General features: G+C 34.7%; 1 non-coding gene across 1 annotated transcript; it reads right to left on the bottom strand.

The window, feature by feature from the left end:
- Positions 1 to 28: 28 nt before the first annotated feature.
- TRNAT-UGU (transfer RNA threonine (anticodon UGU)) lies at positions 29 to 101 on the bottom strand. The gene has a single exon. It is a non-coding gene; the product is annotated as a tRNA-Thr (tRNA).
- Positions 102 to 17,453: the final 17,352 nt, after the last annotated feature.

Here is a 17,453-nt window from a genome sequence, read left to right as displayed (position 1 = left end):
AAAGATTGAAAAAAAAAAAAAAAAAGGTAGCCACTAGTGAGATTTGAACTCACGACCCCTGGTTTACAAGACCAGTGCTCTAACCACTGAGCTATAATGGCACTGCATGCTGAAAGGGAAAAATAAAGGTTTATAATTGATACATTGTGGAATAAGGGTACGTTGTTTTATTAAATGAAGACATCTCAATATGTCAAATACTATATCGAATCGATTTGTGGATCGACTTATTTCCTTCCCGATCTGAACATCAACCCATATCGTGCCCCCATATCTGGCATGCCCCATGTCTGAACAGCTAATATCCCGAATCTTTTTTCTACTTTGGTCTTATCACCTGTCCATCCGTCCATCCATTCATTGTTGGCTTGCGCAAGCGCTATGAACTTTTTTCGACGACTGCGCAGAACGCAAATCATTGTGCTTGGCGAAACTTTACTACTTTTGAAATATATATGATCAGATTTCCGGCCAAAACAGAAAACATTGAGGTTTCCGAACTATCTCACAAATAGTCAAATGCACTGGCGTAAATCCCGGGGGGATGGGGGGGGGGATCAGGGGCGTAGACAACGGGGGGATGAGGGGGATGCATCCCCCCCACCTCACAAGGTGGGGGGGATGGCATGTATGGGACTATCATCCCCCCCCCAGGTTTTGGGGAAGATATTTGGTTACTTAATAAGTCATAATGATAATAATAGTAATAATAATAATGATAATAAAGCGCAGTGTGAATTTACCCTGTCTTGAAATGCGAGATAAAAGGAACCTATTAGTATTAGCATTCTTATTTGTATTAGTATTATTTTTTATTTGTATTATTATTATTATTATTATTATTATTATTAATTATTATTATTATCATTATTATTATTATTATTATTATTATTATTACTCTTATAAGACTGAGATCAAATATTGCAATTATAATATTAATAATAATAATAATTATGATGATGATAATAATAATAATAATAATAATAATAATAATAATAATAATAAAGCGCAGTGTGAATTTACCGTCTTGAAATGCAAGATAAAAGGAACCTATTAGTATTAGCATTCTTATTTGTATTAGTATTATTTTTTATTTGTATTATTATTATTATTATTATTATTATTATTATTATTATTATTATTATTATTATTATTAATTATTATTATTATCATTATTATTATTATTATTATTATTATTATTACTATTATAAGACTGAGATCAAATAGAAGTAAATAATGCCCTAATTTGAAACGATGCAATGCCGTTATGGTTCCGATTTCTTCACAAACTTACAAAGCAGTATTGTTACTCCATGGATCATAGTGATACTGTTTATGTTTTTTGTATCTGTATGTTAATGAGCCGCCAGCCAATATCCATCTATGGATACTATGCCTGTTTCTTTGAGGTTAAAAAAAAGCATAGTATGTACGTATTCATTATGCTTTATAATGAACAGACATATTGTTATTTGTTTGTTGTTTATGTGTTCTATTCACAAATGGCCACAGAGGCTGTTTTCATTCATAACCACATACCCATATCAAGACAACAAAGACTATACCTGCGTGTACACAGTTGACATTGTTTTTTTTTCTGAAGAGGTGTAACAGCAAAATTCACAGAGATAAATAAATACGTAGTGTGGTTCAATATGCAATACTATGTGTCAGTCCATTCTGTATTCGTATGCCACGGTGTGTAGATCTTGTCGATGTATGTCTGTCCATTCAAGGCGTAGTATGTGTGTGGTGCGCGCACCCGTGTGTGTGTGTGTGTGAGGGTGTGTGTGTGTGTGTGTGTGTGCGTGCGCGCTTGAGTGTGTTATTTTACCGCATTAAGTATGCATCAGATTGCACGATTTCAAGTTCAAAATTGCAAAAGCTCCCTACCGTGGGACGGGGGACACCCCCCTCCCACACCCTCCCCCCGCTCGGTCGCTTCGCTCCCTCGCTCGGGCGCTTCGCGCCCTCACTAGCGTTGGCAGCCCAGTCATCCCCCCCAGGTGTACGAACCTGTCTACGCCACTGGGGGGGATATATCCCCCTACTTTTCGAGGAGGGGGGATGGCCTGTACAAACATCCCCCCACTTTTTACGAAAAAAAAGAAAAAAAAATCACAAGAGATAATTGTTTTATTGGTGAAAATTCTTCCTAAAATACCGCATAACAAATGAAACAATATTATTGAATCATAAAATGCAAATAAAGAGCCAGTTCACCATTTCCAAACGAAATACTTATATCCTTATTATAAAATTAAAGAGAAACCCCCGTTTCTTCCAATTCATCAATGTTGGGGTCTTTGGGAAGGGAATAAGATGGAATGTCAAAAAAATTTGAATGTAATCTCTAATAAAACCATTAAACCATCGTGGGGTAAAAAAGATAATAATATTGGAGGGGAATTTGCCATATGGACATACAGTGTCGTAATTACGGGGGGCATGGGGGGCACATCCCCCCCCCCCCCCCCATCGGCTGACCAAAAAAAAAAACGGGGAAAGGGAGGAAAGGAGAAAAGAGGGAGAAAGGAAGAGAAACGTAGTGGGAAAGAAAAAAATATTATTCATTATAATGTTATATTATATTATAATTATGTTATGTTACATTACATAAGAAACATTTTATCATAACTTTATGAAACATAATTTGCCCAGGGCCTACGTCTTCATTGTGCTCGCATTGTCTGCTTAACGAGATATATATAATCATATTGTACTAAAACATCCAGTTTTCAATTCAATATAAACCAAATATATTTCCTAGCACTTGAGTTATCATTGTTTTATGTAGTGACATATGCTTCTTTTTCATGACTCAAAAAGTGATTGCCCCAAGTTAAGGTCTTCGTATTATATGAAAAATTTCCTGTCCGTGATTACGTTCGCATTAGTGGATTGGTGAGATATGTCTGCTCTTCATTTCTTCTGATCTGAATATAAAAAATTTTCAGCTCGCGCTTCGCGTTCGCATCATTTGGTTAATGAAATACGTATGGTCCTAGTTAATTCCTACAAAGAAACCTTAAAATGCCCCACTTCAGGTCTGAATTATCTAAATTTTCAGCTCGCGCTTCGCGCTCGCATTGCTTAGCGAGACAGGTACCTATCATGATTACACAAATTTGATTATAATGTCCATTTTTAGGTGTGAATATAAAAAAAATCAGCTCGCGCTTCGCGCTCGCATTATTTGATCAGTGAGATACATATCCGTTTAATAACATTGTCCTTAAAATGTCTCTATTAGGTCAGTATAACTGGCAACTGAGCACTCTTCGCGCGCTCACTAGCGCACTCACTCAGTGATTCAAACATTTTGCTGGTGCCCCCCCCCCCCAATGTACGCCACTGTGGACATATCAATGACAATTCCTTGCATATCTAAAAACATGATTGCAAAACAAATATTTCAGTCATCCCCCCCACCCATCAACACGGATTTACGCCAGTGGTCAAATGGGTATTTGTTTTTCTTCTTTTTTCCCCGAGGTTAGTGGCATTGGCCATTTCTCCTGAGCCTACTCAACTTAGGTAATGGTTAATATGACCCGTGTATCATAATTGCAATATATACAGGGGCGGATCCAGCCTTCGCCAATAGGGGGGGGGGGCGGAATTTTTTAAAGCCATATTTTCCCCTATCGGCCGCTCGAAGAGGATTTTTGTTTGTTTCTTTGAAGGGGTAGTCCTAATATAATGTCACTTCTTAGCTTTATTCTTATAAATCAACATATGATATCATAATCCTTATTTATATAATGCGAGCGCGAAGCCCGAGCTAAATTTTTTTGAAATTTAAGGTATTTTTTCCTAAAATTTTAAAATTCTGGGCAATGTTATCCTGAAAAAAGATGTGTATGCAACTAAGTTATTACTAAGAACGCGAAGCCGCGAGCAGAAATTTTTGATACACGTTTTGAACTGATGGAAAATGTACCTGCAGTTAGTCATGAAGACGTTACATATTTCAACAATCAAATAATGCGAGCACGAAGCGCGAGCTGAAATTTCAGTTTGACATTTTTACCTTAAGAATGGAAATTCTGAGCACTTTTTGTAATCTAAACAGAATAGATATATAACTAAACAATTGATGCGAGCGCGAAGCGCGAGCGGAAAATTCAGAGATTTAGACCTAAAAACGAGACACTCTATTCATGTTTTGTAAATCTTGGAAAGGATGAGAAATTGGTGATCATCCTTACATTAATAATGCCAGCGCAAAGAGCGAGCAGAAAATTTTTATATACGTTTTAAACTGATCGAAAAGGTACCTGTTAAGGACTGCTTAATTATTGCACTTAGCCATGAAGACGTTACATAATCAACAATAGAATAATGCGAGCGCGAAGCGCGAGCTGAAAATTTTTGAAATTTCTACATAAAAAATTGAAAATTTTAATCAATTTTTGTAATCGTGAACAGGATCGCTATATAACACTTGATGCGAGCGCGAAGCGCAAGCGGAAAAATTCGAGACTTAGACCTAAAAACGGGACACTCTATTCATATATTGTAAATCATGAAAAGGATGAGTAATAGGAGATCTTCCTATATTAATAATGCGAGGACCGTAGTGCGAGCAGAAATTTTTCGATCTGAATCTGGATAATGATTTAAACAGAGAACAAGTTGGGTATCTAAATAAACATGCGCACGCGTGTTTCTGATTTAGACCGAGAATCTATAGGCATTCTAAATACATCTTTTATCATGAAAATCAAAGCGAGCGCGAAGCGCGAGCTTAAGATCTTAATAAAGGGTCAATTTCAAGCACTTTGTAGGAAAATTGTGAGGTGGATATGGATCGCAGTTAATAAAGAGCTGATATTTTTCATTATTATTACTTTTAGTAACATATAGGATCGGGACATCCTTAGAACATGATTGTCATCATATGAAAATGATGACTATATCTTTTTATTCCTCTTGCTAAGCGCGAGATGAAACAAAAGGGACAATTTAATCATTGAATTAATATCTTATTTATTAATGCATAATGAGGCACGAAATCTGATGATATTATGGCATGAAAACTGGAAATTTCAAGCACTTTTGTAATTATGAATAGGATGCATCAGTTAATTTAACCGTTAATGCGAGCGCAAATCGCGAGCCGAAATTTTTGATAAACTGTCATGAAAATGGGATTTTAATTAGTTTGTTGTATAATCAATATTTAGACATACATAACTCGTCAATCAAAGTGCGAGCGTGCAGCGCTAGCTGATACGTTTTGACAATCAGACCTGAAAAGGGATAAAAACTTTATGGAATACACGAAAATAATAGGTATATACCTGATAAATCAACATTTGCGAGCGCGCAGAGCGATCAGAAAATGTTAATATTGATTTGATTTGATTTATTGTTTTCTTCTGCATCCATGGAGCATTTGTATAATACATTTTCCATAACATAATAAACAAATATGTTAGCATATTTGGCATGAATCATAATAAAGTGTACTAAAAAAAAATAATTCCAGACAAAAATGATTAACTACCAAATTATCATATGATATTCACAATTTGCAGGAAAAGGATTGTCATCATAAGCAGATTGCTTGAAGAAAAATGACAATCCCAAACTAAAACTAATTAAATTAATTAATACATTTATAAAGCAGAATGGGCATATATTTTTAAATACGAAACATCAATTCATGCAATATTTTTAGTATGAAGATGAAGATGATAAAGGTGAGGGTGACGGTGATAAGATGATGATGATGATGATGATGACGATGAAGGCCATGGAGATGATGGTGGTCATGATGGAGATATTATTGGTAATAACTAAATCTAAAAAGGAATGAATTCACGATAAAAAAGGATACAACGACACAAAAAAATTTACTTCAAATATTCTGATAATAACATAGATTTAACGTCTGCCTTAAATGAGTGAAGAGACGAAGATTGTTTTACAGACTCTGGTAGAGAGTTCCACAAATCTGGATCATGGTGTCTTATGGATCTCTGCGCAATAAGCAATTTGGGGTTGATTAAATGGAAATGTGAAGAGTTACGGGTAGGGTATGAATGAATAGATGTATTCAGAGTATAAAAATTGTGGAATGAAGGTGGGAGCATGTTATTTACGTACTTAAACATAAGTAGTAAACTTTGAAGTGAATTTATGTCAAATACTGTTAGAGTCTTTAGTTTATGGAATAATGGATTTGCGTGTGATAAATATTGGGAATCAGTACAGATTCGAATTGCTTTTTTCTGTAATAAGTATATTGTATTAATTTTAGCTTTTGCACATGTTGCCCAAACTATGTTGCAATACGATATATAAGGTAATATTAATGAATTGTATATTATGATAAGAGTTGTATGTGGAATTATGTTTTTCATTTTGTAAAGTATACCTACGTTTCTAAAAATACTAGTAGTTATACAACGTACATGTTCATTCCAATTTAAATTTTCATCTATTGTGACACCTTAAAACTCTGTTTCTCTTTTCCTTTTGAGAGGAATATTATCTATGTTTATATTGGAAGGAAATTCGTTACCATGTGAGTGTGTTTACTTGAAATATACAAAGTTTGTTTTATCTATATTGAGTGAAAGCTTATTACATTTAAACCACAAAGATAGTTTTGGCAATTCACAGTTAATTTTATCTACTAAAGTTTCTAAGCTATTATGTGAACAAAAAATGTTGGTGTCATCTGCAAATAGTACATATGATAACAAAGGTATTACAGTAGTCAAATCATTGATATATATTAAAAAAAGCAACGGGCCTAGGATTGATCCTTGTGGAACTCCGCATTGTATTAACTGAAAATCAGAAGGAATATTATTTTGAATTGCATATTGTTTTCTATTGGACAAATAACTCTTAAACCATGATAGTGTAATTCCGCGAATTCCATAATTTTCAAGTTTTGTAAGTAATATCTGGTGGTCAAGAGTGTCAAAGGCTTTGCTTTAAGTCCATGAATACTCCTATTATATGATCTTTTTTTGCCATTGCATTTGTAATTTTATCGTATATTTGTATAAAAGCCTGATCAGTCAAATGTCCTTTCCTGAATCCATATTGGTTTGAATTTAGAAAATGAAAAGTATCTAGAAACTTGTAAAGTCTATTGTAAATAATCTTCTCTATAATATTTTGGAAATGCTGGGAAGAATAGAAATAGGCCTGTAATTTGTTATTTCATGCGGATTGTCTTTTTTAAAAACAGGATTTACCTTTGCAATTTTTAGGGAATCAGGACATATTCCGGTGCTAATCGACAAATTAAAAATATAACACAAAGGAGAGGCAATATGGTGTATGATCTGCTTAAGAAGGGAAGTACTAATTCTATCATTCCCCTGTGATTTGCTTGATTTGAGATTTTTTGTTATTTCAATTAATTCCTGAACATTTGTTGGGTTAAAGAATAAAGAAGAGTTAATGGGTGTGGGAAGTAATTTTCCAAAATTTTCATCAGGTCTGTCAAGTTTGTTTGCCAATGAGGGTCCTAAGTTAACAAAAAAGGAATTTAAGGTATCAGCTACATCTTCTGAATTTATTGCAACATCATGAACTGTGAACTGTGACCATATTCAGACCATAAAACTGAAATTGTTACAGAGCACTTAAAAAATAATAATTTGGAAATCACACAAAATATGATGAAAGTTCGATTTCCGAGGTGAAATATGTTTTGTATATTGACTTCCAAACTTGATATTTCAGCTCCACATTGAAAAAGATATGCAAATACCTAACAGGCAATGCGAGCGCGAAGCGCGAGCGAAAATTTTATATAGTGACATGAAAGATTTATTTCACATTCCAAGATTTCCCCTTATCTTATTTTATTCACTCGTCGTCCTCCTATTCTTTTGTCTCCTCTCCTTTTCCATATTTTCCCTCCTTTTTTTCTTTCTTTCCTTTTTTTATTTTTTTCTTGCTCCGACAATGGGGGGGGGGGGGGCCCTCTGGCCCCCCTGGATCCGCCTATGATATATGAAACATTCAAATGTATGCCACGCCTTGCTGATTCTTTGTTTTATCAATTGATTCTTTGTGCAAATTTTTGCAAACTTTATATTGATTTAATGTTTTTATTTTTCTATGAAAAGACACTGAACACTTAAAAATATGTGCCTAGCCCTATATCTTACAAATCTGATTGCGGCATATATAAAATAAAAAAAAAGGCCATATCCTATTACTCTTAAAATGTTGGGCAACATACTTTCCACACAACAATAATATTGGTTAAAACAATTTATCCAACCCTATGGGTAGTTTTCACCGAAAGCACACTTTATTGGTTTAAAACTACCCAGAAGTTTTAGCCAATTATTGTGTGGACAGTATACATGTGGCCCAACATTTTAAGAGTGTAACCAATTAGTGAGAAATCGCTTTATATTCCCCAAAATGTCGAAAATACACAATTAGGTCTATTTCTATTTTGGTCGAGATCCCATCCAAAATAATTTTTTCATGTAAAATATCAAAACACATATAGATCAAAGGCCTACCTTCTTTCTTCTTTTTTTTTACCTCAATTCCATGCACGATGTTATTCTTGTTCACTTTATAACGCACTATCCATGACATTTGACATTTGATCCACAATAATGCATCTATTTTTGTCATAGAGAAAGCAAAACAAAAAAGAAGAAGAAGAAGAAGCTTTCTGCCAATACAGGTTTATTTTCCAGAACTTGGCATAATTTCAAACCGATCCAATCACGTTTTCAATACGTATATGCATTTTTTTCCTCCTGCGTGATCTCTGTTTTCATATTGAGATTCTTAGTATAAAATGATTAATTGTACATTAATAGCCAATGCAATCATACGGCGGTAAAAAAAAATCTTTAAAAAAAAATGTCCTCCGATAAGCTTTGCGTCTGTACAGGCCCCAGAACATTAATTGCTTCTCATCCCATCAAAATCAAGTAAAGTTGATACACTTAAAAATAATTCAAACAACTCTGTTTACTATATATGTGAACCCGCGCACAGTAGTTGTGTAAACAGTTTAAACAAGTGTCTAAAATCTCAAACAACCATGCTTAAATTATTGATAATTAGATATTTCAATTTAAACTTTGTTGCTTAAGATTTTTAACACTTGTTTAAAAATGTTTAAACAACTACTGTGCGATTCACATATAGTAAACAGCGTTGTTTAAATTATTTTTAACAGTAAATATTGACAACATGTCTGACGAAAAATTTGATGAAACGCTCTCCACATCAATGGTGAGAGGTAAAACCATCAAGATTTTTCGTCCAGCTGTCAGATCTGACAATTTCCATGATTTTGATTGCCCGAGAGGCAATGTTGCTATGGTAACTATCGGAGAAAACATATAAAAGTCATTTCATGAAACCGCCCCCTGATATGAGTATACCTCAGTCACATTTGCCCACGGTGGCAGTACAGTGAGTCGAAAACAACCGTTTTAACATTTTTCGTAACAGCTACGTATATAGGTGGTTTGAATAAAAATTAATACAAGAACGGCCGTTTTCGACTCGCCGTATATACGGCCGCCGTAAAGCAAATGTGACTGAGGTATTTCGGACGAAGTTGTGATTTCCGAGCTGAAATATGTTTTGTATTTTCCAAACTTGATATTTTAAGCTCCATATCAGCCTATTGACCAAGATATGTATATTGAACATGCAATACAAGCGAAGTGCGGGCGAAAATGTTATTATATTGACATGTACGATTTTTTAATGCTAAATTTTCCAAGTCTTCCCCTCACCTTATTTTATTCACTTGTCTTCCTCCTCTTTTTTTCTCTCTCCTCTCTTTCCCCTTGTTTTTTTTTTCTTTCTTTCCCCTTTTTTTTGCTCCGCAAAGGGCCCCTCGCCCCCCTGGATCCTCCTATGCTTTTACATTTAATAAACATTTGGAAATGAAGGTTGAATTGAAAAATGTTTTATGATTAAATAATATTGCTATAAACTGAAATACATCATCGTCTCCAAACTGCATAACAATGGAATATCAATTGATATATAATATAAATTCTCCCACAAATGCAATCGCCTGTTCATATTCCCTCTCAACCAGTCTCCACCCCATATATTTTTGGGGAACCATGGACTTACAACATGTAGGTCCATTTCAAATAGGCAGCTGTATGAGCAGGGGCGGATCAAGCTTTTGCCAATAGGCTGGGGTAGAAAAATGTATTTGTCAACATTTGTCCAGATCGTCCGCTACATGTTAAAGTGGAATATTATTTTTTATCAGAAGATAGTCCTTAATAAAGAATGAAGCTTTATATCTTTATTTTACAAACAAGAAAGGTATTTTATAAAGCCTAAATGAATAATGCAAGCCCAATTTGTCTCGCCTGCATAGCAGAGCGAGTTTATGAAAATAGGCGCCGCTTTTGCGATGCCGTCACAACCTAAGGTTAAGTTTTTTTTAATGACATCATAACTTAGCAGTACATTGTATATGGATCTAGGTTACGAGACTTGGACACAAGGATTATCAAGTATTACTGAACATCCTGCCTGAGTTTCAGGTCACAAGTCCAAGGTTAAATGTTACTTAGGGTCAATGAACTTATGTTGGGGGAATCAATGTCAAAATCTTAACCAAAGGTTAAGTTTTTGAAATGTAATCATAACTTATGAAATATATGGACCTAGTTCATGAAACTTGTACAATAGGGTAATGAAGTATCACTGAAAAACTAAGATTCACCCAATTGTGTTTTCTGTGATAAAAGTGAGGAAATAATTATCCACCTTTTTTGCGAATGTGAAAGGGTAATTCCTATTTGGCAATCCCTTTTAACGAAAATTTCCCAAAATAATGTTCAAATAAATGGTTCTAATTTTGAAAAAATGTTCGGACTCTCAACTGATAAGTTCATTTCATACCTTTTTTTACTTTTGAAGTATTATATTCATACATGTAAATTTAAGAATAATCCTCCAAGTTTTGCTCTTTTTAAAACATTTGTTAAAAAACAACAAGACTTGGAATATTTGATAGGCAAGCTAAGAAAAAAAATAAGTTGCCCGCTCACTTTAAGAAGTGGCGATTCACCTTATAATTTGGTTGTCAAAAATGTCAGCAGGTTGCATGATAACTAACACTGTATATTTTGTATAACAGGTTTAGTGTCCCATTTTTTAATAATACTGCACTGTATTGGTTATATGGTTGTAGACATCAGATCCCATTTTTTCATGCAACTTGTATCTCAGTCACCTTGATATACTTACTAGTATTCGTTTAAAAACCTCCATAATTATGTCGTCTTGGATAACCAGTTGTGCTTTTTAATCCTATATGAATAGTTGTTTGGAAACCACTTCATATAATCATAACTTGTATATTTTGCTTTGTCTACTTTATTTACCAAATCACCTATCTTTGTTTAGATAACACTGATATTAGGTCATCACATTGCCACATTCCTTTTTTTTTGGGGGGGGGATGGGGGAGGATAAGTGGGTAGGTTTTTTTAATTATTATTATGGTTGTTATTTTTTGTGTAACTAAATTGTGTTTATGTGATTTGCAATCACCTATTAATCATTTGTAAATTTTGTGATTTATTTCAATTTGTATAATAAAAACAGAATTATTAAAAAAAAAAAAGGATCACTGAAAAACCTGCCTAAGTTTTTAGGTTACATGACTAAGGTCAAAGGTCACTTAGGGTCAATGATCTTTGGCCATAGGGGTATTTAGTAATGAACAGGGCCCTGGGAATTTTTTTTTTGAATGGGGGTGCTGAACATGGGCGGAAATCTCTCCTCAAAGGTGGGGGGGGGGATTATTGAGTTCAATGGTCCTTATACACACACACACACACACACACCCTCACACGCATAAACACCTGTCACAGCTCCTACAACGACAACAGCAACAACCACCACAACAAAACCACCTACAACTATCACAGTTCCAACACAGATAGCAAGTGCGAGTGAGAAGCGCTAGCTAAGATTTAGGAAAATTTTATGTATTTTGTCCTTGAAAAATTAAATTGAACATTTCGAGCAATATTAGAAATCCTGAAGATTTGTTTCAAGATGCATATGAAACAAATAATTAATATCCTTTCTTGCCTGATCGAAAAGGAACCTGAAGGACTGTTTGCAGTTACCCATGAAGACAATGCACATTTTAACAATCTATAATTGAAAATTTTTGACATCCCGACCTAAAAACTGGACATAATATTCGAAGCACTTTTTGTAATCATGAACATGCAGGATAGGTATACAATTATACAATTGATGTGAGTATTAAAGGGATGGTCCAGGCTGAAGATATTTATATCTCAATAAATAGAATAAAATTCACAAAGCAAAATGCTAAAAATTTGATCAAAATCGGATAACAAATAACGAAGTTATTAAATTTTAAAGATTTGCATTATTCCGGTGAAACAGTTCTAGGCATGTATTTATGAATATTCATTAGGTGGGCTGATGGTGTCATATCCCCACTTGTTCTTTTGTATTTTATTATATGAAATCAGGTTTATTCAAAAAAATTCTAACAAGAACTAAAACAATTGGATTGACAACTGATTAAGTGCATTAGTTATTTATTGCCGTAACTTATTTCATCGTAATGGAGAAACATCATTTACACATGTATGAACAAATGAAAAATTTATGATTTCATGTAATAACATAAGAAAAAGGAAAATGGGGATGTGACATCAGCCCACCTAATGAATATTCATGACGATGTGCATATAACTGTATTTTTAAAGATTTTTATGAAATTCAATAACTTTGTTATTTGTTATCCGATTTTGATGAAATTTTGAGCAGTTTGCTTGTGAATTTTACTTTATTTATTTAGATATATATATTTTCAGCCCGGACCATCCCTTTAAGCGCGAGCAGAAACAAAATTGAGGTTTACACCTTTAAACGGGACACTATGTTTATATCTTGTAAATCAGGAAAAGGGAGGGAAATTGTATATCTTTCTACATTAATAATGTGAGCGCGAAGAGCGAGCAAAATATTTTTGATATTCTGATCTGAAACCAGATAATTTAAGCACGTTTTAAATGAATAACAAGCTGTGTATCTCAATAAAATGCGTGCGCGTGTATAGATTTAGATCTCGAATCTGGGAATTCTAAACAGGCCTACATTTTTTTAATTAAAAACGATAATGCGAGCGAGAAACGCGAGCTGAAAATATTTGATATTCCGATCTGAAAAAGGGTAAATTAATGCACAATTTCAAGCACTATGTAGGAATGTTCTGAATTGGATATGGATCGCACTTAATAAATGACTCGAGCGCGAAGCGCGAGCTGATATTTTTTAAAATTATTATCTTGACCTAGGACCGGGACATTATAAGTAGGCCTATATTTTGTCATCATATGAAAATAATACCCCTGTTCCTCTTCCTAAGCGCGAGATAAACCTTGTCGATATTCTATTCTGAAAAAGGGACAATTTGATTATTAGGAATTCATAAAAATCTTATCTTATTAATTAATCTAATAAGCCTCATTAAAATGCGAAATTCGTTGATAATATATGGCCCCCAAAACCTGGACATTTTAAGCATTTTTGTAATTATGAAAAGGATGCAAGGGTTAATATATGTTTAACAAAAATAGTGCGAGTGCAAATCGCAAGCCGAATTTTTTGATAAAATGTCATGAAAGGGGATTTAAAGTAGTTTATTAGAATTAATATGGGTTTACATAACTCACTACTCAAAATGCGAGCGCGCAGCGCGAGCTGATATACGTTTCGGCAATCAAACCTAAAAAAAGATATTTTGAGAATTTTATGGAATACACGATGAGAATAAGAACTTGACCAACCAAAATAATAATGCTAGCGCGCATCGCGAGCTGACCATAAAACTGACATTTTGGAGCACTTTAAAACAAATAAATTTGTAAATCAAACAAAATAATGAAGCTCGATGTCTGAGAAATGTTTTGTATATAGACTTCAAAACTTTATATTTTAAACTCCATATCAACCTATGGTGAGCAAGACATCTATCTCATAGAATAGACAATGTGAGCACGAAGCGTGAGCGAAAATTTTATATGGTGACATAAAAAATGTTTTCCCCTCACCTTATTTTATTCACTCGTCTTAATTCCTCCTCTTATTTTTCCTTTTCTTTTTTCTCCTTTATTTTCCTGTCTTTTTCTTTCTTTCTTTCACTCATTTTTTTCTTTTCTTTGCCCCTTCCTAAAGAAGTGGGGCGGGGGAGACATTTGACATTGTATCCCCTCTTTCAAAAAAGTTGGGGACGCGCCCCCCCCCCCCTGGCCATTTCCACTCATGGTGCTGATGTAATTTTGACAAGCAAAAAAAAAATTTCATTCCAAAATGAAGGTCATTTTCGTCCCGAGAAATTTGACAAAAAAGCAAGGATTTCTATTTTTAAAAAATGTAGATAATTTTGGTTACATTTTTCCATTTTGTCACACCGTCCAGAATTCCTGGGGTTGCTACCCATTGGCGGCGGAGCAGAGGATTATCTTTTGTGTTTGGGGGGGACGTCTATTGTTGCGTCCCCCCCCCCCCCCAAACACAAAAGATAATCCTCTGCTCCGCCGCCAATGGTACTGCTACCTATGGATAATAATACACGCTGCACCCCCGCTTCCCAGGGACATGCATGGTATTGAATTACTAGCACATTAAACTTGGACATATTAATCAAGTATCACAGCTAGAGCATCCCATACGAGTTTCAGAACACATGGCCAAGGTCAAAGGTCATTTAGGGTCAATGAACTTTGGCCATGTTGGGAATTGCCATCGTAACTTTGAACGTTTATGGATCTAGTTCATAAAACTTGGAAATATGAGTAATCAAAATGAATATCACTGAACATCCCGTGCGAAAGTCGCATGATCAAGGTCAAAGGTCATTTAAGGTCAATGAACGTAGTATATTATTATATGAAATCGTGTTTTTTGTGAATAATTATTTGATAGTTTTTTTTTCAAAGTCATCACTGCTACTAATCACTGTTTTAAATAATTTAAACAATGTTGTTTACTATGTGAATGGCACAGTAGTTAATTGAAGCATGGTTATTTAAGATTTTAAACACTTGTTTAAACTGTTTAAACAACTACTGTGCGATTCACATAGTAAACAGCACTGTTTGAATTATTTTTAACAGTGTTGAATCGCGTAATGCAGGCGAAACAGCCAGAGGCGCTCCACTTGTTTATATTTCGTACCGTATTCAGTCCTGAGAACTTTCTGAGCAATTATTTGTCTATTCAAAATCAAGTTGCGTATTTAACTTCAAAATTAATAATGCGAGCGATAAGCCTGAGCTGGAATTTTTGATGTACTTATAACTGAAAAGGGACCACTTATTGAAATTGAACAGGATGTGTATATTTAAACATCCGAGAGCGGGAAGCGTGAGCTGATTTTTTTTAAATACATATTTCGATCTGAAAAACTGAACAGTTTCATCATGTTCTTATGAACATGGTATGTATCTCAATAAACAATTATTGCAAACGCGAAGCGCGAGTTGAATTTGTTTATATGGTGATATGAAAATATTTTTAAGCACGTATAAAAAGATGGAACTGTGTATCCCCGGTGTGTATCTTAATGAATGATAAACGCAAGTGCGAAGCACGAGCTAAAATTTGTATATATACTGACTCGAAAGGGAACATGTTTATCATGCTTGTATTCTGCATGGCCTCAGACCCCCGGGGCCCGGGACAGCCGGGTAGGCGAAAAGGGGGGGGGGGGCCAAAAAAGGGGAACGAAAAGGAAAAGAAAAGGGAAGGGAAAAGAGAAAATAGGGAAAAGAAAGAAAAAAGGAAGAGGGAATTGGGAGAAAGGATTAGAAAAAAAAGGGGAACGCAGAAAACAGAAAGAGAAAGGAAAAAGGGGTGAAAGAGGAAAAGGAGAGAAGAGGAGAAGAGAGAGAGAGAGAGAGCGGGCCGGGGGGGGCCGGGGGGGGGGGGCGGGAGTAATAAAAGAGCGAGGGCGCCAATATGATGTTGACCTGCATGCTTGGGGGCGCCAAATTGATGTTCCACCTGGGAAGGGGGGGGGGGGCAAATTCATGTCCGACCATTGGAGCGCCAATTGATATTCAGCCAGAGGGAAGGGGCACCAAATTGACCTTAAATGAGGGGGCGCCAAATTGACCTTAAATGAGGGGGCACCAAATTGACCTAGTTAAAATCGAGGCGGGGAGGGGGTGCAAAATTGATGTTCGACCTGGAGGATGGATATGAACCAATAAACTGTCATTAAATATTTTGAAGACGAATTACATATTATTTAGTAACTCCTTAGCTTCCCTACCGACTCAAATTATGTTTGACAATACCCCACTTAAGCAGGTTTCTCATCTCCAATTTTTAGGTGTTTTGGTTGATAGCAAGCTCTCCTGGAAATTACATATCGAAAATATTTGCAAAACAATCTCTCGAAATATTAGTTATCATTACATATCATTAACAGACTAAATCACATCTTCCACAACAATCTTTGCTTATTCTTTATTATTCTCTTGTTTTACCCTACCTAAATTATGGACTTTTGCTTTGGGGAAACACTCATCAAACTCTGTTAGAAAAAATTATATTGTCACAAAAAAGTAATTCGTATAATCTGCAATGCTCCGTTTCGTGCCCACTCGGATCCACTTTTCCATGAACATAATATTCTCAAAGTAACCCGATCTCTACTTGTTTCATCTTGAAGAATTTATGTATAAATTCAATTCTGGTGCCCTTCCTTTAGTTTTTCATGACATGTTTATAAATAATCATACTATTTATAAATATCCCACTAGACAGTCTGAAGAATTTCATTTACCTTTACTAAAAACACTTTCAGCACAAAATTCATTCATTTTTGAAGGTCCTAAATTTTGGAATACTTTGCGCATAGATATGAAAAACTCCCCCTCACTCGCAGTCTTCAAAAGAAAACTTAAGACATTTTTATTGGCTACGTATAAAACATAGCTCTCCTTGTACTTAGATTGTCCCTTATTTTATTGTCAAAATTATCACTATTATCATGATTATTTTTGTTATTAGTATCATGATTACTATTCTTATTGTGATTATCGATATTATTAACATTATTATTATCTATATTATTACCGTCATTTTTATTATTGTTGGTATCCGATGAACTCGTCACCACTTCTCAACCAGGCATAAACTTTGATCCGTTTCCTTTGCTCGTTAAATCCATACTCGTTATACATCACCTGTGAAACATTTTCTTATTTTAGTCCACATGCAGATATGTTCTCCTCATCGTCTCTCCTCGTTATTCTTCGTAAATTACTCATTTCATGCATTATGTTGTTGTTTATTTCACATTTTTCTTCCCCTCTTTTGGCCACTATCATTATTCTAATTATGTAATTCAATATTAATGAATAATTTGATTTGAGGGGTCTACGATTTACAAGCATAGCTTCGCA

The sequence above is a fragment of the Lytechinus pictus genome, chromosome 18 (assembly GCF_037042905.1).
Source record: "Lytechinus pictus isolate F3 Inbred chromosome 18, Lp3.0, whole genome shotgun sequence".
Lineage (NCBI taxonomy): Eukaryota > Metazoa > Echinodermata > Echinoidea > Temnopleuroida > Toxopneustidae > Lytechinus > Lytechinus pictus.
The sequence above is the reverse complement of the archived record's forward strand: the minus strand, read 5'-3'. Positions and strand labels throughout refer to the sequence as shown.